The sequence below is a fragment of the Armigeres subalbatus genome, chromosome 3 (assembly GCF_024139115.2).
Source record: "Armigeres subalbatus isolate Guangzhou_Male chromosome 3, GZ_Asu_2, whole genome shotgun sequence".
NCBI classification, from domain to species: Eukaryota; Metazoa; Arthropoda; class Insecta; order Diptera; family Culicidae; genus Armigeres; species Armigeres subalbatus.
This window is the reverse complement of record NC_085141.1, coordinates 417,909,725-417,933,021: the sequence shown is the minus strand read 5'-3', so window position 1 is coordinate 417,933,021 and position 23,297 is coordinate 417,909,725. Positions and strand designations below refer to the sequence as shown.

The window sequence follows — 23,297 nt, the reverse complement described above, 5'->3', positions numbered from 1 at the left end:
AAAATAAGTGGACCAAAAATGATTTCAATATTACTCCTTTATTAATTCTGGAGCTATCTGTAATTTGTTCATTGTACTAAACACAACACAATATATTGCCCTTTTCTTGCTATAAATTTAAAATAAACAAAAAAGCAATCATAAAATTTTACTAGAGTTAATACGTATATTCAGTTTTAAAAACTGATGTATAGGAATACAGGCAGTGTTTGCAGAAATTGCTCTCAATAGATAACGAACTACGATAAAAGAAAGGCAAAAACGGTTCCGAGTCATTACAAGCCATGATAAGAAATTTATCGAACTTGTATTACAAGTGCGAAAAAACAGAATCAAATAGACAGCCCCCATAGAGAAGTAATGATTCTCGCTTTGTTTTTGGTCATTGTGGTTTGGGGACCGCACAGCTGTTTTGAACAAGTTGAAATGCATCATCAGAACCAGTGCTCCCCGCGTTTCGAGCTTTTTAAAAGAAATTTATCATGTGGTATACTGCCTTTGATCGCCAATCAGTGCCATCTTAGCAGGGTTTCATTTCATATGGGAAAATATGCGATTATGGACAGTATAGCCCCCCGAATCAGTTCTTTATCAGGACAGCTTGCGAATAAGGTCTCTCGCGGTATGCTACATATCGTAATATGGATACAGAGATGATAAGTGAGAGACTTTTTCTTTCTCTTTTGGATTCAATACTTGGATTCAGAAGAACGTTGGATCAAGTTCTCCTTAACACACTAGGTACATAAAAATTATTCATACAGTTCTCTCCAGTTGTGAGCAAAGGCGCAGGATTGTCAAACTGGAGACGGCGAGTTTGATTCTCTGTCTGGTCTAGGATGTCGGGAGGTTATAATTCCCAGTTCCCTGGAAATAAGTGTATCCATTGTATTATGCTTATCACACATAATACACATTCATTGGCGGGGCTACACTGAACAAACTTCTTCAATTAATGCTTTATGATTATTCTATAAAAAATATCTTTTGAAGGAAATACATGATATCAGTTATGTGCAATCCATATCAACCAAGTCCTGAACGATGTATCCGTGCATCGTTGAACCTCCCAGCAGGTCTATTGAGCCGATAGTATTTCACTCATTATTTTTACAAGCTTCTACAGGCCTTTTCGGTTCTTCAAAACGTCCTGAAGTTCAGAACATGTGATCTAGTTGATCAACCAAGTCCTGAACGATGTACCTGTGTATCGCTAAACATCCCAGCAGAAACACATATTTAGCTGCAATTCGACTGTACACCAATCATGTGTCGTTCGTTAAGTTGATTTGTCTACGCAATATTTTGTTTCGTTATATATACCGTGAGCGTGCCTTATTCTGCGCGGCTCCTAATTCTGCGCACTTTGACACTAAAACATTTTTTTAAATTGTCTTTACTGTTATTATTATATTTACTTACATGTTATCAAAAAGTTGGGAATTTATTGTTGTCATGGGCAGATAATAAAGCAATAAATAAGCATTGATAACGAGAATATGAAGAAAAACAAAATCGGTAAAATCGAAAATGTCAAAAAATGGCCTCCATTAGCAGCAGCGCTAAAACGCACATAACCAAATTTTTCTCAAATTTGAGCAAAAAAAAGATTTGGACTCATTTTTTTTAAAGCGAAGTTCAAAAGCAGATCATTTGTTGCTTTAATATGATGAAACTCGGCTTTCAGAGTGTAATCTCTATCTTATAGAAACCGTTTTATGTTGCGCAGAATATGGCACAAAATTTACCTTCTGTTCCTAATTGTGCGCGCGGAATGCATAGGTATTATGTGTGCAGCTCAAAACCGAATTCTTGAACTCACGACAATCAATTTTTCTCCTATTAGTTGCAAGTTTCATTATTGCGCATCTGGTGCGCTGTATAGCGCATCTGGTTGCGAACAATGTGCACCAGTTGCGCAATGATGCGCTATAAGTTAAACGCGAATAAAATCTATTTTCGCGAGTTCGAAATTCGATTTTCAACTGGAACCATAATACAATAAGCCTGGCTTGTCAACCCAAATTGAACGTAGCAACTGTTTTGGCATGGAAACATATTTCAAAATGCTGGAATAAAACAAGAAACGCGAAAAAAAAATGCGAAGATAGATTATCCGGAAAGAGACAAGGGATATCTGCTACTTGGCCTCCACTCTCCACTGAGCATTTTTTTTAAACTTCTAGATATATTATCTCATGTGTATATCACGTGACTAGCACGAATAATTTTCCCTGAAAAATCGACATAATTCCCCAGTCGGAGATTTCCTAGGTCGGATTGGCATTTCAACATTTGAGAAAATAGCACTTTGGGCAAAATTAGCATTTATGTAAGACTGGTCTTATTTTTCGCGTTGGATTACATTTATTTCCATTCCATATAAATATCGGATTTGATCGGAATAAAAAATGGCCTTTTCATCAATGGCGAACTTTAGTAAACAAAACAAAACAGTGACTTGACCATTGGCATGAACACAATAACCGATCTGGAAAGTTATCTAACGGAAAAAAATGGATCGTCGAAAGCAACTTGTGGGACGGCGAGCAATCGGATAATGGACTTGAAAAATGAATAAGACCTTTGTGCACATACATCATACACATACACGCACACACAGGCATCATCTCAATTCATCACAGCTTAGTCAACTGGGTTTGGGTCTAATTTGCCAGGTCTTATAATAGGAGTAGACGTTTTTTCGTATACTTAGCGTACAAGAACGATAAAACGTTGTAGTCAGATAGACTTTAAAAAACATACATGGTACTAAAAAAGTGCAAAAGTAATGAAATATTTGTATAAATGTTCAAAACCATTTCATGAGACAAAAAATTACCCAAACTGAGTTGTTATTCTTGTGCGCAGAATTAGGAACATTGTGCGCAGAATATGGAACATTTCAAAATATGTGCGCAGAATTAGGAACCACATGGCAATCCACAAATCGATTAATAATATATGTTCTTAGTCAATTTAATCAAAATTTTAATGATTCATAGTCTTTTGTAGATTATAGTTACACAACTACTACATAAAGGTATTCATAAATCATTATAGTTCCTCGATAACAACGATTTTATTTCAAAATTTTCTTAAATGCGCAGAATATGGTACCTCCACGGTAAACCATCATTGGAAACATTACGTGAAACTTTGTTTAAAAAATTTCACTGAATAATTATTTTCCCTAATAATTAATTGCTAAAGAAATTAATTGTAAGTACATTAAGTTTCCTACTTTTGAACTAAAAATGGTTACCTGTTCCATGAACAGGTAGAACGTATGGACGAGGCGCCTCTGAAATGATGTTAGATATGATATCCCAGTGAGTCCATTTAGCTTATATGACTTCAATCATCACTTGTACTAGCCATTGCAGACCTTTACGGTTGGCTAAAACATCCTGGAAGTCGTATTGTTTTATGTAATCATCCAAGTCCGTTATACGCCTCAACAAAAAATTCCGCAGCCAAATTGCTCGACACAAACTCGACTCCTTAGTTATTGTGCATCTAGTATATCTTGATCTTAACTCAAGATCATTTTGGATGACATTGAACATCTTCTTCTTTTTTTTCTATGGTTCTACATTCCAACTGGAACCATTAGCATTTCCTCACTCATTGATTGATAACTTTTCTATGCCCGCCATTGCATGAGTATGTATCTTGTGGGGCAAGTACAAAGGAAACACTATGCCCAGGGAATCTAAAATGTTTCCCACCCGAAAACATCCTATACCAGACCGGATCTAAATCACCATCTCCGGATTGGCAATCCTACGTCTATGCTGGTAAGACTAGCTCGTGACCCATTGGACATCTTATGCTCATTAAAATTAGGAAATTATGCTTTTTGAACTGGAATTGGTACATACTGACGACGAGGACATCGCAAAAGTCATGATTGATCTAGCAGATACTTTGAACTGAACCGAAAAATTGGATGTGCATATTGAACTGGATTGGGTATATGCCAATGATGAAGACATTGCATAAGCCTTGGTTGATCTGGTAGATACCGTGGGCTGAAATCGAGAACGTTTTGGAGAACCTTGAGCATCTCGTATTCCAGAAAATTGATCACTGTCTCAACGATCAAGATGATTAAACCTGATTGAGTGTTCAGATTTATTAAACAATGTGGTATAGGATCCAAATATTTTAGATGCATCTGATGCTGTCAGAAGCAAAATGTTTCAAGGTTTTCGATATCTAGGTCTTTAGCGTAAGGTCAAACTTGACCTTCCACATTTTTCCTGGGTAGCCGACATCTTGGTGAATATTTTTGCTGAAGAAACTGGGGACCAAGTTATCCTCTGTGATTTTTCACAGCCAATCTGATAGGCTGGGCATATATGACCCATCCGTCCCGAAGATTAAGGAGATCAGATATTTTCGAACCTATTGTTATGTTATCAACGTATACCACCTGATATTAGGGATCATCCATAAATTATTTCACGCTTTTAGTGGAAGGGAGTTTTTAGAAGTGTGACTAATCATATCCAATGATGTTATCGATCATTTAGTAATTTGCGTTCGATCATTTAGTAGCTTGTCAACAACTAATTCCAGAAGCTGAATTTCAAAATGTGTTGTATGGTGGACTTCTAGTGCGAAGGTTTTTCTACAACTTTGCCTAATGGTTCGTTGTTTGAATTCCACTAGTAACGGAGCTATAGCTGTAGTATCAGTAACTTAAACTAAATGCTAAAAAAATTCCAATCATTTAGTTTAAGATACTGCAACTAGCGCTATAGCTCCGTTATTAGTTGAATGCTTACAACGAACCATTAGGCAGAGTTGCAGAAAAACTTTCGTACTAGAAGTCCACCATACAACACATTTTGAAATTCAGCTTCTGGAATTAGTTGTTGACAAACTACTAAATGATCGAACGCAAATTACTAAATGATCGATAACATCCTTGATCATATCAAATTATTGAAAATTAAAAATGTTTTTTTTGCGTAACATAAGTTATGGACGTTCCCTTGATGCACCCCTTACTTGGCAAGAACCTCAACTAGTCACCATTGATGATAAATATATATTTCTTATGTCTTTTCACTAACCCTTGCCACCCACTAGCATGTCCACAGTCTCTTAGCAGTTAAAAATGTTAGAACCTGAAATTCTTACATTTTCCCTGCAATACATAATTTTTACTAAAATTGTAGCTAAAAAAAATCGTCAAAGTATATTATTCCGATTTTGTCACTGTTCCGATTTTATCAACTGAAACTCACGGACCGTGTTGATAAAAACGGAACATATCGGTACTTCGAGTGCTTGCAGGTCCTCCTCGAGCACTGTCCATGTTTCATGTCCGTAGAGGACTACCGGTCTTATCAGCGTCTTGTACATGACACATTTGGTGCGGTGGCGAATCTTTTTCGACCGCAGTTTCTTCTGGAGCCCGTAGTAGGCCCGATTTCCACAGATGAAGCGCATTCGTATTTAACGACTAACATTGTTAGCCGTTAGCCGTTAGCAAGGATCCAAGGTAGACGAATTCATCGACCACCTCGAAATTATCCCCGTCTATCGTAACACTGCTTCCCAAGCGGGCCCTGTCGCCCACAAGCATGTACTTTGTCTTTGACGCATTCACCACCAGTCCAACTTTTGTTGCTTCACGTTTCAGGCGGGTGTACAGTTCTACCACCTTTGCAGATGTTTGGTCGACAATGTCCATGTCATCCGCGAAACAGATAAATTGACTGGATCTGTTGAAAATCGTACCCCGGCTATTACTAAAGGCCCCGCATGACACCTTCTAGCGCAATGTTGAGCAACAGGCACGAAAGTCCATCACATTGTCTTAGTACCCGTCGCGATTTGAACGAACTGGAGCTTTAAATATTTGCACAACTTTGCACAGCATCCACCGTTGCTTTGATCAGTCTGGTAAACTTCCCAGGGAAGCTGTTCTCGTCCATAACTTACTTTCCATAGCTCTACGCGGTCTATACTGTCGTCTACCGCCTTGAAATCAATGAACAGATGGTGCGTTGGGATCTGGTATTCACGTCATTTTTGAAGGATTTGCCGTAAAGTAAAGATTTGGTCCGTTGTCGAACGGCCGTCAACGAAGTCGGATTGATAACTTCCCTTGAAATCATTCACTAATGGTGACAGACGACGGAAGATGATCCGGGATATCACTTTGTAGGCGGCATTAAGGATGGTGACCGCTCGAAAGTTGTCACATTCCAGATTGTCGCCTTTCTTGTAGATGGGGCATATAATCTCTTCCTTCCACTCCTCCGGTAGCTGTTCAGTTTCTCAGATTCTGACTATCAGTTTGTGTAGGCAAGAGGCCAGCTTCTTCGGGCCCATCTAGATGAGCTTAGCTTCGATACCATCCTTATCAGCTGCTTTATTGGTCTTTAGCTATTGGATGGTATCCATAACTTCCTTCAAGGTGGGGGCTGGTTGGCTGCCATCGTCCGCTGAACTGATGTAGTCATCTCCTTCGCTGCCGTGACTTTCACTGCCTGTACTCTCAGCGCCATTCAAATGTTCCTCGTAGTGCTGCTTCCACCTTTCGATCACCACACGTTCGTCCGTCAAGATGCTCCCATCATTATCCCGGCACATTTCGGCTCGCGGCACGAAGCCTTTGCGGGATGCGTTGAGCTTCTGATAGAACTTGCGTGTTTCTTGAGAACGGCACAGCTGTGCCATCTCCTCGCACTCCGCTTCTTCCAGGCGGCGTTTCCTCTCCTGGAAAATGTTGGGACTGTATACAAGACACGACCACTTGACGTAAACTACGTAAAACCAAATATAGTACACTGAACCAATTATTCCGCTCTATATAGACGAATCCAAGTAAAAATAAGAAGAAGACACACGACGGTGTTAACTTTGACAGATCCTACAGCACAGCATAGGAAGATCATTTTAAAATGCTTATAATAAATTCTAGACAAAATGTAATTAAAATCTGATTGATGTACGATACGGAAAAATTTCTGAATTACATATTCGGAAGCTTATCTCAATTTTTTGAATATTTTCAAAAAATGTATCTATCATACAGTTCGGAACTTTTTCCGTATCATACTTCAATCAGATTTTAATTACATTTTGGCTAGAATTTATTATAAGCATTTTAAAATGATCTTCCTATGCTGTGCTGTAGGATCTGTCAAAGTTAACACCGTCGTGTGTCTTATTCTTATTTTTACTTGGATTATAGAAAAGATGGAACTATTCTACCGACACTATTACCCAACTTTGATGCATGATGCATGAAAGAACTAAAATTTTCAATAGACTAGCAATGATACTCAAAAGTTTCAATAGTACTGGCAAATTGGTGGAGAGTTTATGAATCGATTGATATATAAATCTTTAAAATCCATTGAAAGATAAAGGACCTATTAATGTTACAAATCTTACATGATTTCGTGACGGTCCTCAATTTTGAAATTTTCATTTTACACCCTGTTACGGTTGGTTTTATTTTGTTCGAATAGTTGTAAATATTCGATCGAGTCGGTATCGTTTGTGCTATATTGTGTCTTTTTGTCTTTCTCGTATACTAAGTATACGTAAAGGCTATATGATCGCTCCAAAAACAAACTTTTTATAGAAGGCCCGGAGACCCATAATATTATATACCGATCGACTCAGCTCGACGAATTGAGGTGATGTCTGTGTGTATGTGTGTGTGTGTGTGTGTGTGTGTATGTGTGTGTGTGTTTTTTTTTTCTTCCTAAGCAATGGAGGGGAAATCTGCTCAACAGACATCCTGGGTTGTCCAGGAAGTGCGGGGTTAGGGGCCACCTCCAATGAGGGAGACAGGACTGCATCCCCGACCCGCTAAACCGTTTCCATTGCCGCCAAGCCCATCGGCCCTTCGGTATAGACCTGTGCGCCGAAGTATTTGTGATCGGCGGCGGCGTAAGGCCATTTTTACACCGGCGGCGGCGGCGTCGGCGGCGTCACGCCGTAAGCAATGTTCGGCGGCGGCGGCGGCGGCGTGAATCGGCGTGAATGATTTTAAGCTGAGAAAAAAAAAATCACGCAGCAAGGCCTATCATGCTTTTATTGTATTTTAGGTTTTTGTACAATTGCTAGCTAGGGTGAACATGCTAATAGCTATACCTTATATCTCTATAGCTCAAGTTTACATTACATCCTCCACTAGGATATTGCCGCATCACAGCACATAAATTCAGTGGAAATTACTTCAGATATTAAGATTGAATTTTTTCGGCGATAGCAGTCTTAATAAGTAGCAAATACTTTTTGCTCCTACATCCGACGTTACAAAGTATTTGCTACTTATTAAGACCGCTATCGCCGAAAAAAATCAATCTTAATAGCTAAACTTCAGTCGTCTACTCCCAGATAATGTACTTCAGATATAAATCCAGAAATTCGTTTGGAAATTCCTTAAGATATTCCTCAGAAAATTCGAAAAAGGAATTCGGTGAACTAATTTAGAATTACCCTATGAATTCCTTCAGAAATTTCTCCAAGAATTCCTTTGAAAATTTATTTGGGTATTGCTTCGGAAATACTTTCCAAAATTTCTTCAAGAGTTCCTTCAGGAATTTCCTTGGAAATTACTTTAGGGATTGCTTTGGAAATTCCTTTACGGAGTCTTTTGGAAATTTCTTAGGAAATTCATTCGAAAACTTTTTGAGAATTCCTTCGGAAATTCCTTTAAGAATTCTTTAGAAAATACCCATGGAAAATCCTTCATGAATTTCCATCGGAATACCTACGGACACTGTTTGATAAATAAATCCGGAAATCCCTTCAGGAGAAAACCTTCGGAATTTGATTTTGTTTTTTTTTAATTCCGTCAAAAATTTCTTTTAGGAATTTCTAATAGAAATTCTTCCAATAATTCCTTAAAGAATTTCTTCGGAAACTCTACGAAGATATTTTTGGTATTCTTTCGAAATTTTCCCTCTGGAATTTTTAGAACTTTCTCCAGGAATTCTTTCTGAATTTCCTATAGGAATTCCTTCGAACATTCCTCCGGAAATTCCTTTAGCAACTCTTTCAGAAATTCCTGTAGAACTTCGAAAATTTCTTTCAAAATTCCTTTAAGAATTCTTTCGAGAATATCTTCAGACATTCTTCTGGGAAATCTTCTAAAATTTTGTTTGTAAATTCCTTTAATTTTTTGAACCTTTGTTTAAGTGTTTTTTTAATTGAAAATAAGTTTAACGTTCAAATACCTCTGGAAATTTCTTCGAAAATTCCTTTATAAATTCCTCCAAATAAGATTCTTTTCCAAAATTATGCTTGTATGAATTTTGTATAGTTTATTGAAGGATTTTCCTAAGGAACTCCAGGACGAATTTCTGAAAAAAAATTACCTCCTGGATGAATTTCCGACTCAATTCTTGAAGGAATAACCGAAAGAGAACCTGAAAAGATTTTCTAACAGAATTTTTAAATGAATTTCAAAGAGGTGAACCAGGGCTGAAAACCTCTATAATAAATTTTGTTTGACTATTATCGGCTTTTTCAGTCATATAAGTATCACGAAAGTATCACATCAACTCTATAATAAAGAATGAAAAAACTAACCGAAAGAATTCTGAAAGTAAATTACCAAGAAATGTTTAATGGATTTTCCGAACAAATAGCTATTGATATGTACACAGAAATTCCTATAGTTCTCCAGAAATTTCTTCGAAAGTCCGGACAGTAGTAAAACAAACTCAGTTTTGGCTCTAGAATCAAGGCTACATGCCAAGAAAAACTCCCAAAATATCGAGATTGCAGATATTCGGATATTCTCAAGAATTCTTTGGGAATTTCCTGCACGAGTTTCTTCGAAAATTTCTACAGATTTTTTTTCATAAATACCTTAACTAATCCTCTAGGAAAAATATTCAGGAATCAATTCGGTAAGTCATCAAGAAACTCATTCTAAAATACCTTCAAAAACTCTGTCAGCAATCCGATCAAGAATTTCGTCAAGAAGTCCTTTAAAAACTCTCCACAAATGAAACCAGGGTTTTCTTTTAAATTCCCCCTAGGAATTGCTTCGGAACTTCTTAGGACCTTAAGAAATTTCTTAAGGAATTCTTCTGGAAATTCCTTCAAAAATTCATATAAGATTCATACTGACCATTCCATAAAGAATTCCTTCAGAAATTCTTTTTGGAATACTTTTAATAATTTCTATTCATGTAGATGGGTATACTTCCCCACAGTTGTAATGGACTCGTCGTGCCCTTCTTCAAAGAAGCCATCCCTCGGAAAGATCAAAAAGGATTGTGAATCTATTTATTAGTCTGTTGGATTACATTGCTGAAATGAGATTCTCTCTATCCCGCGGGATGTGGAAGTGTCTCTGGTTACGGGTCCGCCCCCTCCGTTTCTTGCCCTTCACACAGAAGTGCATTGAAAGCAGAATGGTAATTAAATTCGATTGTACTATTAGGTGGAGCCGCATGCAGAGCAAGACTCAAGCCAGGGTGATGGATAACCACATACATACAAACATACATTTAAAAATTTCTACAAAATTCCTTCGGAAATTATTTTAACAATTACACTGGAATTTTTCCATGTATTTCATAAGACATTTCATTCCCTCGGAAATTAATCTAGTAATTTCTTCGGAATTTCCAACACCATTTCCTTTCCAATTTTAAAAGGACCTCCTAAAGGAATTACTGACATACTTAAATTTCTTAAACAATTTCTTTGGACATTCATCGTATCCTTCATGATTTTCTCCAGAGATTCCTTCAGAAAATACTCCAGAAATTACAACGGAGATAAATTCAGAAATTCCACAAGGCTCTAACAATTTTCTTCAGATATACCTTCAGGACTTCCTGGAAATTATTTCAAGAAAACCAAGAAATTTCTTTGGGAATTGTTTATCCAAATAAATCGAAACCAATTTTTTTAAACAAATCTAGCAATTGCAAGGAAGAATGCAGGAAATGTTCAATTTGTTGAGTCACGTGCTCCAGCTCCAGAAGCCAGTTTTGCATTCGCATATCATGAGGCTAACACAATGATACTCTATGCCAAGAAAAGCTAAAAAAAATCATATCAGACTGGGAATCCAAATCCAACATTCATTATGGTGTTGATTTGTAGCCGCGTTTGTACACACTTAATTTTTTTTCGGGATCTCAGCAATTTGTTAAACTTTTACCGAGATTCGTACAGCCGAGCCCCAGCAAACATGTTTTTTGCCGAGATTTCTGTAAAAATTGCTAAAAATCAGCAAATTATTTGCCGAAAACCAGATAACAAACGTTATTTTTGCCGGGATATCAGTTTTTATTTTGCTGGGCTAACGGCTGTGTGGAATTTGCCGAGCTGTATAAATAAAAACTGAGTGTGTAAGCACTGGACCAATTAAGATATGTAACATTCCAACCTTTAAAAAGATGATAAACCACCCAATGCGACCAGAATGAGTTTATTCCACATGAAGTTACATATGAGATTAGAAGTTAATCGCCACGCTCATTCATTTGTAGATCTGTAGCCAAGAAGTTTTTGGATGACCTAATATTTAACACGCCAAAGCGGGTTAAAGTGACAGGGATAAAAGTAAACAAATCTGCTAAAGGTATAATTACTATTTAATTAATGCTTGATAGGTTGCCTTGGGTCGGCAGATGCAAACGCACTGCATAATGTAATTTTTGTGTTGGCCAAACATCGGCGTGAAATACGAAATTCGGCGGCGTGGAGCCAACCGGCGTATGGCGCGCCGCCGACACCTCGACCGGCGTCGGCGTACGTCAATAAGTGTCGGCGGCGGCGGCGTGGCGCGGCGGCGCACAGGTCTACTTCGGTACAACCAGAAAGTAATGCTTCAAAGGGAGGCCAGTGCATAACGCACCCTCGAAGTTAGCTGCGTGTCCTTGCAGCATCGAACATCGTGACTCGCTTTGACGAGGACCCCTTTCCGTCCTCGGGCTCGGAACACGCCTGGTTGACCAACGCCGCGAAAGCAACGACACCATGTTGTTCTTCACGCGGCCACTTGTTCGATAAAATGATCGAGTTCGACCACAGGGCATGACCACCGGTATGACCCATGAAGCCGACTCCGAACCCTTGGACCACCTCTTATTTGCGCCTAAACTAGCCATCCTTGAGTCCACGCGCCACCTTCTGTGGCTCCGAGACGATTTGGGCGATAGCCGATAAAACGGCGTTCCAGCCAACTTCATCTTTACACATCCTCCGAACTAGGTGGTCCGGGGTAGTGTCCAGACCACATGTGGCAAGCATGTGGTCACGCATTGCGCGAAAACGTGGGCACACGAAAAATACGTTTTCCGCCGTTTCCTCTAAACCTGCGCACACCAAACACTCGGGCGTGGCCGAGCAAGCCAGCTGCGTTACCTGCACTGTGATTTTGCAGCACGCTTATACGCCGGGCACTTCGAACCCCCCATGGGGTGCTTGCTGTTCACAGCTTTGCTGGAACAAATCAAACAATTGGGAGGGTTCGTGCAGCATTGTGCCTTATGTCCCTCCAATCCGCAGCGTCGGCAGAGATTACTTCTGTCAGGGCCTTTGCAGTCCCATTGCTTGTACCCCGGTTCCCGGCACTTGAAGCAAACTTCGGGTTGCTCGTATATGCCCACAGGGCACACCGACAATCCCACCTTGACGCTCCCTAACTTGACTACCTTGGAGGCGTCCGCTGCAGATAGCCGAACCAATGCTATCTGCGATAAGCGTACAAGAACTTATAACTCCTTACCACAACGGGTTATGAACAACAAAATACTCTGAAGGTTCAGGTTTCTGAAGTCAATTTCACTAAGTATGTGTTTACCAAATATTTGGAAGCGCAATTGTGCATAGACTGGGCAGTTGCATATTAGAGGATAAGAAGTTCCATAATCGGATTCACAACTATCACAAACAGATGATTCAACGCGTTGAATATTTCCCATGTGATAATTTAGTCGACAGTGACCTGTCAAGGCCTTGACTAAGACACTGCAATTCTGTTTAGATAGATTAGCTAAATAGTTTGCTACTACCGGCTCCCGGATGTACAATTTTGTTTGATGACATGAATCCAGACTACTCCAATGCCATTTGTGCTGAGTGACAGCCCAAGAGTTGATCAAAAGCTTCACCCAACACTTGGATATTGGAATAGCAGGCTCAGGACCAATAAAGTCATGCGATGCTCCATTACGAGCTAACTCATCAGCCAATTCGTTTCCAGCTATGGAAGAATGGCCAGGTACCCATATAAGGTGTAAAGTATTAACTGAATTCAGTTCCTCAATTTGAGTTCGACATGCGATCACTAACTTCGACCTTGAGTTGGCCGAGGCGAGAGCTTTAATAGCTGCTTGGCTATCTGAACAGAAGTATATTACTTTGCCCATAATGCGTTGCTGCAGATTGCACTCCACACATGATGTCAAATATTTCCGCTTGAAAGACAGTGCAGTGTGTACCCAGTGAGTGTGACTGTTCCAATCTCAGCTCACGCGAATAGACGCCTGCACCTGCTCTACCTTCGAGGAGGGAGCCGTCAGTGTAACAAACAATGCTGTCCGACATATTCTTCTTCTTATTGGCATTACATCCCCACACTGGGACAGAGCCGCCTCGCAGCTTAGTGTTCATTAAGCACTTCCACAGTTATTGACTGCGAGGTTTCTAAGCCAGGTTACCATTTTTGCATTCGTATATCATGAGGCTAGCACGATGATACTTTTATGCCCAGGGAAGTCGAGACAATTTCCAATCCGAAAATAGCCTAGACCGGCACCGGGAATCGAACCCAGCCACCCTCAGCATGGTCTTGCTTTGTAGCCGCGAGTCTTACCACACGGCTAAGAAGGGCTGTCCGACATACTTCTCTCCAAATAGCCAGATGTCCATTCATCCCGCGAGGGGAATTGTGTTGAAAATGTCCTATAAGAAAAACTACTAACGTGTGTGAGATCACTTGGAGCAAGGAAAATTTTGTCCCAATTAACCATAAGCGGTAACAACGAAGTGTGTGTAGAACTGCGGTTTACAGGATTCTCTTCCATAAAACCGAGTACCCATAGTCGGTAAGTACAAGAAAATGCTTCTTGTTTGAGATGTATGTGTAGTGGAGCCACGTCGAAGAGAACTTCGAGAGCAGCCGTGGGAGTTGAAGAGAACGCACCAGTCATTGCCATTAGGCACATCCTTTGAAGATGGCCTAATTTAGACTGAATTGTCCTCACTTCCCCCTTTTGCCACCACACAAGACATCCATAAGCCAAAATTGGTCGTACAACTGTTATGCAAATCCATTTGATATATTTGGGTTCAAGACCCCAAGTTTTACCAAAGGTTCGTCGGCATTGGCCGAAAGCCATACACGCCTTTTTGATTCTGAACTCAATGTTAGGAGTCCAGGAAAGCTTTGAATCCAAAATTAGACCCACATACTTTACTTGATCAGTAACATTGATTTCAGAACCAAAAAGATGTAATGGACGAATACCATTACGATTACGTTTTTCCGTGAAAAGAACAATAGATGTTTTATTCGGATTGACCGAAAGGCCATATTGGCGACACCAACTTTCAACTACCAGAAGAGCATTTTGCATCAGGTCGAATAAGGTAGTAATGCACAAACCCACTATCAATGTTAAATAGTCGTCGGCAAATCCATAGGTAGGAAAACCGCCATTATTGAGTAACCTCAATAGCGTATCTGCAACGAGATTCCACAAAAGTGGAGATAATACTCCCCCTTGAGGGCATCCGCTGACACTTAATTTCCTAATCGATGCTTGACGTAATGTCGAGTAGAGATGTCGGTTTTTAAGCATCTGGTGAATCCATTTGGTAATAATATTAGGTAGCCCATGATAACGTGCGGCTTCCAATATTGCATCGAAAGACACGTTGTCGAAAGCACCTTCAATATCTAAGAAAGCACCCAAGCACGATTGCTTTTGAGCGAATGCTTTCTCGATATCGTACACAACCTTGTGTAGAAGAGTCACGGTGGACTTTCCAGATTGGTAAGCATGTTGATTAACATGAAGAGGCGTGTTTGCCAAACAGTCATCACGAATGTGATGATCGATAATACGTTCTAAGCATTTCAGAAGAAATTAGGTCAGACTGATGGGTCTAAAACTCTTTGCTTTTTCATACGAAGCACGTCCTCCTTTTGGGATAAACTTTACAGTGACATCCCACCAGGATATGGGAATATACCCATATGCAAAACTGCATACTAAAAGCTTTTTCAAAACATGTTTGATATGCTCAAAAATTCTCTGAAGTAGAACGGGATATATCCCATCATCCCCTGGAGATTTGCAGGGAGCAAAACTGTTAAGTGCCCATTGAATCGATTCAGTAGTTACGATTCTACGTGCTTGAGCCCAAGACCCATAGCTACATGAAAAGACATCAGGAATATCTGATGATTGTTTATCGACACATCCAGGGAAGTGCGTATCAAATAAGTGCTCTAACGATTCTTCATCAGAAGAAGTGTAGTCGCCATTTGGCTTGCGAATTTCGCCAACTTGGAAATCCTTGGATCTCGCAAGAATTTTATTCAATCGACTGGCTTCACTCAAATTGGAAACATTTGCATAAAGGTTTATCCAGCTGACTCGCTCAGCAGATCGTAGAGCTTTCTTGTAAGATTTCCGAGCCAACTTAAAATTATCCGTCCCTGCTGAATGGCGTCTGTTACAACTCCATCTACACTGCTTCCTGAGCTTAGCAAAATTGGAATTCCACCACGGGGTTCCTCTTGAGGTTTTTACAGAACGCAAAGGGCAAGCTTCTTTGAAAGCTTCCACGATGTGCAACGTTGTAGTATCAACTGCATCATCCTAGACAGTAGAAGTTTCTATGGAACGTAGATATCCATGAAATTTGATAGAAGGCAACTCTGTATAAAGATCACAGTTGGTTTAACGAGGATTTCCAAAACTCAAGGTCGGCGAAGTAACCTTCAAATGATCATAGTAGATGTAGCGATTGTCAGATATAAATTTCTCATCTGACACATGCCAATTCGTGACTGATTCTGCTACCCCAAATGATGTAATGAGCATTAGCATCACTGCCCACAATTAGGGGAAGGCCCTTTGAAGTGCAATATACGACAACTCGTTTGAAAGCATCCGCAGGGAATGGTTCATCATGTGGTAAATAAACCGAATGGAAATAAACCGAAAGAGGTATTTCCTTACGCGGGTTCCACCAGTTGCATCAATTGTGACAGCACATACATCTCTGGTTGTTAGTACAGAGATAAGTGTAGCAACGATAGCGTTCTTAACAAGTACACATGCACGCGGCATAAGTAGGCGGCGAGCGAGCAAGCGTTCCAGTTGACCAGGCTCACCCTAGCAGCCATTTTCAATTATGAACATGCTAAGAGTGAGACCTGGTTTAATTGAGTGGTCTGAAAAGTCAAAGAATTTAATTCTCAGATTTGAATACACATCCTGTTTTGTCAAAATACTAAGGAGGAACAGCAGAAATCGAATCACTTTGATGGGCTGGGCACGTAGTTAGAATGTCGGACATTAGTCCGTTGAAAATGTTCCTCGTTAGTGATCCGACGGGTACAAAAAGCGTGGTGAATCCATCAGTCGTAGGATGACTTGCGGACACTCCATAGAATAAGCAATTTTTGACGAACAAGTATGGATCGATAAGAATGGAGACATCTATTATGTAATGCGAGGTCAAGACAACTCCTGCCTTAGTATAAAAATACATGGTTGTGAATAATGGTAATAATCTTCCTATCAGTTTTATGATGACTTCATATCTTTTCAGTTACATTTTCAACAATTTTCCATTTTCCTTCGTACCTCAACAACGCGAACTCTCAATCGTAGTTTCACCCACTGTCCAGAGCACATACCCAGCTATGACTCATTGCATCCTCCAAGCTACATCTATAGCAGCACTCTTTATGCTAAAATGTGCCTAAAATGCGACCAGTTTTTCGACTTGTTTCACGCGAGCGAGACTGCGAGTTGAAGCGATCTGCCACAGTGCATTCTGCGATAGACTTGTGCTGTTGTTTGTTGTCAATTTTACATTTTTGTTTTTAATGTGCGAAAAAATCGAGTGGTGGCGTGTCCTGCCGAGTATGTTATTGTCACTAATCACACTTTGGGACTTGTGAATCACGGTTTAAAATAAATACCGGATCAGCAAATAGCACGGGTCGTACGTCATATGCCCCCTGTAGCAGCAGTTCAGGACCTGCCGAAGTGATGAAATGTGAAAAATGTGCTCCCAGGTGCAGCAATCGCAGAAAAATAGAAAACGGTAGGTGTGAGGAAGAATTATCTCTGTGGTACTTTTGCCAACAATTTTACATCTGCTGGCCCCAAGTCAGATGGCTCGAATTGCCAGAATGAGGCTGTCTGTCAACATAACTAACACATCCAGTGACAGGCGTTTGTACAAATGATAGACCAGCCAGCAGCACAGAAACGGTGGGGTTGTGTTTACATTCATCCAGCTACCTGCCAGTGCAATCGCTACATTATATGAACTACAGACGTTTGCAATCTGTGTGATTTCACGACTCGCATTGATAAACATATTTATTCAATTTAATTTATATTTATTTAGCTAAATGATTGGTTTGCACATTATATTGACGCATTTGGTGTCGTGTGATGGTTCGTTTAACAATGATTTGACAAACCATGACATGGCGGATTTTGAACTCCTAGTAACAGTAAACGCAACTCATAAGCCTGAGAGCTCTTTATCTTTTCAACTGTTTGTTTGAATAATGTTGAAAAAATATGATCCACTGTATTAGGAGTGTTTCTCGCAATATGGGAAAGATCGTATAAAAAATTGTCATTTTTTTTGGGTTCGCATTTCTTAAACTAGATTTCCGACTACAGATTCTAGGAAATCCAGAATGAGACTGATCAACATAAAAACAACGGTATTACTGGGATTGTTCTACTACCATCTACTAATAGGTGGTTATTCACTGGTTGGAGTTTTGGCGATTATTTCACTGGGGCCGGGGATGAGAGATGTTTTGAGCCTTGAAAAGCACATCAAAAATGTTTGCTGGGAAACGGTGAGCCTTAAACAAACATCAGCTGGGTCGTCACGAAACATAAAGGAGTTTGCCTGTTTATCTTTTCTTGTCGAGTGCGAATTTTCTTTAGCGGGCTTGGTAGTCATGTGGCTACTGCTTCTGCCTCATACGTAGGAGGTCGTGGGTTCAATCCCAGGTCCGTTCCATTATCCTACTATGTATCTTTCTCTATATTTCTCATGTTCTAGCAATCGCTAGAACTGGCAACGGACTTCTATACCGTTTCCATTACTATTCCTATACCTTCAACTTGAGTATTCTAACAGTAATGTGCTAGAATTGGAAATGAACTATAGAGCTCGTTTCCTGCATCCAATTAGAAATTCCATCAGTTGCTTTCTCCTATCCATCACATTGGCAGCTCGTTAACCAAGACGGACCTCTGCCTCTCGAACCTAACCCAAAAAAAATCCAACAAATTCCGCATGAACTCGTGGCAAGTGCAGAAGTATATTCAGCTTGCAGTGGGCGAGTGATTGCATCATCATTTCCTCCCCCTTCCCTACATTGACTTGCATTCTGACGTGGCAGGCGCCAGTATGACCTAACAAATGAGATCACCAGTACTTGTACATTGAAGATGTGTGCTAGTCCCAAGCAAACACCTGTTGGTTCCCTGTGCAAGAACAGCTGATCCATTATGACATTGGAGTAGCAACTACGAGCAGTCAATCAAGCTCAAGCTTTTGTCGAGTGCGAATTTTCTTTAACGCCTCTTTAAACGCTCATGCAGGCTCGTTTGTGCTGAGTTCCGCTAGCGATGTTTTTTTTGTTCGAGCGCGCGTGCTTCAGTTTTACCCGCAGTTTCTTGAGCATAAGTGCATAAGTACATTATTTGACGTTTGAGCGGCTTTTTTTTAATCTTTCGTTTATTTTGGAGGCTCTATTGCCGTGAAGCGTTACGGAGCCGAAATCAAGTTTAACAATTCATTTCTTAAATCTTATACCTAATGTTAGTTTTGGGGAACCGAAAGACTAGCGGTTTGGTCGATCCGTTTGAGCGGTGCCGAAATTCCTTTTGAATGAACTCGATGTATGAAAGAATGTACATTTTTAGTAAATAGCGTACCTCTCAAACGTCATTGTGTTCATTCGATGCACCTCCCCATAGACACTACTGAGCGATTCCAAGCAACAGCATCAAAATTTAAGAAAATTTTTAATTCATGATTTTCTATTGAGTTGAAACTTTGCACAGTTTTTCAATTTCATCTAAATCGTCATTTTTCGATATCAAATCTTCATATTGAGTCACGACTAACTTTTCAAAAGGGTGTATGTGAAAATGGTTCAAAAATATTTAAAAAGCTGCACAGCAAAAACGGAATGTTCGATTGTTATGATTTTTTCAGCAAAGTTAGACAACTAAATGGTGATTCTTAAGAAAATGTGCACAGTAAAAAACAATTTTTTTTGCCTTTAAAAATATCATTTTTGTCACAAAAACTCAAATATCTCAAAACCCTATCTTTTTTCGAACGTAATTTTTTAGGAAAACGGTCCATTATATTAGCTATCTACCATAAAAATTTGGTGATGGTAAACTAATAAACAAAAAGTTATGACATTTCAAACATTTCACAATTTTCACATATAGTAAACAAAAAAATTTCCGTGTATTTTTTTTTTCCAAGAATCGCAGTTTGATGCTGATTTTATTGTTAAGGGCCTTGCGTGAGTTAAACAAGTTGTTTGTATGATATTCCATATTTATGTATTCATCGATATTATGTATATTATATGTATAAATATTATATGTATAAATAAATAAAAATGAATTAATATTATCCTAAGTATTAAATTAAATGTGGCAGTTACACAATGTTGTTATAGAAACTCTAAGAGTTTTGGGTTTGAATTTTGGTATGGGTTATGATATCATGAAAACAGTTTATTAATACTTATTTTTTATTTATTTTTATTCAAATTTTTTAAAATATCGAACACTTTTGAATTATTATCAGCACAGTTTGAGTATAGTTTTGCTTTAATTTTATTTTCCGACAATGGAATGAAACAGTGAAATTTTTGGGTTCCTTGGATCGTTTTCGCGTTATTAAATTGCTCGCTGAGCTCTGAAGCCTTTATTTCGTACTCTTCAGTAGTAGTAAAACAAAATGATAATTTGGTTAAATCTTTTTCTTTTCTACGATTTGCCCAATCAAAAAGTTCTTTCGCAGTTTTAATTGGATGCTCACGTTCTTTGGCTAAACTTGCACTTGTGGCCATGCGCTTTATTGTTCCTCCAATAGCATCACAAGGACCTTTGCCATGTGATGTAGCAAAAAAATGTCATTCTGCATCAATTCCGTACATTGATTTAAATTGACATAGGCTCGAAAATTCTTACGATTTTTGTACTGCAACGCTGCTCCATCAGACATGAAATATATCTTTTTGACTTCTTTATGCTTATCAACGCGTAAAAAGTTAATCATTTTTTCAATGAACAAGTTTACAGATACTGAATCGTGTCTTAAATCTTCGGAAATTATAATAAAACTTAAGTGTTCAATTTGCGTACTTCCATTAAAATAAATAACGAATGGATGGATTGTAGCTTGTTGTACGTTCCAGTGATGGGACTGCACTTCATCTTGCAATACAAAGCTGTAATTTTCAGAAAAATCACAAATGACTAAAAATTCACCATTTTGTAATGTATTTTCGTATTTTTAAAAAGCTGGATTGTTCTGTTTTAATGAAATCGTGAGGGATTAAACTTTCTAATTTCAAGCAAAATATGACACAACCTCATCTACAGGTTTTACAATAGATTCTATGTCACACCTATCCGTGGTGACCCATTGCTCAAATGATAACTGAACAATATATTTTTCTTCAAACCCAGCGAATAAAAGTATTTTCCAATGATGAAGAATCTGGACAATCCGAACAAGATCGTAGATAGCAATTTGATGTTGTATTTTCACACAAAAGACTACCAGTTAACATTTTAATATCCTTTGTTAAATTGATTCTTTTCAAACTATGTAAAATAAGATTAATATTCTCATGGGTTGTGCACACACACACACATTATGTGTTCCTGAATTGAAAAGAAGCTTACATTGCCTTGGCCGAAGGCTTGCAAATGAGGAAAAACCTATTTTAATATTATCGTGAATTTCCTTGAAGCGTGTGTACGCTTCTTTCAAAGTCGTCATCATTAATCGTTTTTGGATTGCTTGACGCTTTCCATCTTTTTTTACTGATACATAATCTTTTTGACCAGGCATAGCTCGACTTACTTCATCATCTTCAAAATATTGAACTACTATTTATTTTGTCTCATCTGTTAATGCAGTACTAGACCTAGTATTTTTGGTAGAAAGACAGTTATTCTTCAATTGTTTTGCCTCTTTTACTGTATTTCTATTGGTTTTGAACTCATCAATGGCATCCTGAATAGACCACGAACTTGGCAGCATCGACAAAATCAATAATTTTCTTTCCCTGTCTTGGCTGCATTCGAGAACCTTTCCTTCATATTTATAATTACCTCATCGTAGTCTGTATTTTCCACATCATCATGTCCTAATTTGAAGAGGTTTCTTCGTACAGCTTCGTTTATTTCACGGTATTTTTTCTCCGGGTAATAAACGTAGTCCATCTTACTCCATTTAATCGGAGTCACTTTTATCCCAGCTATGCCCTCGTTAAAGCGTTCGATGTTGACCTTTTGGATACACTCATCTTCCGATTGATTTGTTGAAACAGATTTCGCTGATGGTACGGTGGCAAGGCTCTCAGCACTTAATACTTCTGGTAATTCCTCAGTTGTTGTCGATACATCTGGCAATTCCTCAGTTGCTGTCGTTTTCGAACTTCCTGCGCTCTGCTCAACCGATGATATACAGATTGCTCTTTTGTCAACGTTTAGACGGCAGGACGTGCAAATGCGTAAATTTGTATTCAATGTGGACATTGGAGCATAACCAGTCGCTTTCAGTTTATCTATGGTGCTTTCGGTGAGATTTCGTAACTCTTTTGAACACTTTTTCCATCAAACGGCCTACAACAGTTGAGAAAGCGGCTACTCATGTTGTTCGTAATATTTCAATAAACAAAATCACTTTTTAAGTTTTTACTGACTAGTTTGGTGTCATTTGCTTGACTGAAGAAAAAATTACTATAAGATCTTTAACAACCTTAGTAGTAGTAATTTTTTGCTTTTTCGTGAGCATTGTAATGGTATGTACCTATCATGAATTTGTTGTTGTTGTAGATACCCGTTACCTCCCGATCATCAAGTCTAATCTCTATGAAGTATATTTATTGCAGGTAAACTATAGACGTACACGTGTATATAAATCTTTGATTTTGCAGCTTTTGTCTTAAAAATAACATTTCTGATATGTTTCTATCAACGTTATTATCAACAGGTTTCAACACTATTAAAAGAATTTTTCGCCAGTCACGTGCAATGAAAATTATGACACTATCAATACTTTTGATCACAACACTGGATCGTGTCTAAGTTTCTTATAGATGCTATGAATAATTAAATCAAAATATCATGAAAACAACTTGTTTAAATCACGTCCCTTAACAATAAAATCTGCATCAAACTGCAATTCTCGAAATAACTTACACAGAAAAAAAAATTTTATTACTAAATGTGAAAATTGTGAAATGTTTGAAATGTCATAACTTTTTTGTTTATTAGTTTACCATCACCAAATTTTTATGGTAGATAGCTAATATAATGGACCGTTTTCCCTAAAAAAAATACGTTCGAAAAAAGATAGGGCTTTGAGATATTTGAGTTTTTGTGACAAAAATGATATTTTTAAAAGCAAAAAAAATTGTTTTTTACTGTGCACATTTTCTTAAGAATCACCATTTAGTTGTCTAACTTTGCTGAAAAAATCATAACAATCGAACATTCCGTTTTTGCTGTGCAGCTTTTTAAATATTTTTGAACCATTTTCACATACACCCTTTTGAAAAGTTAGTCGTGACTCAATATGAAGATTTGATATCGAAAAATGACGATTTAGATGAAATTGAAAAACTGTGCAGAGTTTCAAATATTTTCGAAATGGTCGCTCAGGATCGACTGACATGCCCCCGTGGAATGCCTCTACTATCGTCACATTGCTTAGTAGGCGGGCTCTAGCGCGTTTTCAAGGGCACACCACTCAAAAAGAAAACAACACACAACTGTCATTTTTATCATTACAGCTTTGTTTGGGGCCGT

The 23,297-nt window shown here is 38.6% G+C and overlaps 1 protein-coding gene across 3 annotated transcripts in view; it reads left to right on the top strand.

Annotated features, from left to right (window-relative positions):
* Positions 1–23,297, top strand: part of LOC134227303 (microtubule-associated serine/threonine-protein kinase 3) — a 67,227-nt gene that overhangs the window by 855 nt on the left and 43,075 nt on the right. Inside the window, exon 1 of one of the 3 annotated variants that reach the window (XM_062708685.1) lies at positions 16,968–17,295. The exons of the other annotated variants lie outside the window; for them this stretch is intronic. The gene's annotated coding sequence lies outside the window, so the exon portion shown is untranslated. Of the gene's footprint in view, positions 1–16,967; positions 17,296–23,297 lie in introns of those variants that run through there. 3 annotated transcript variants of the gene reach the window in all.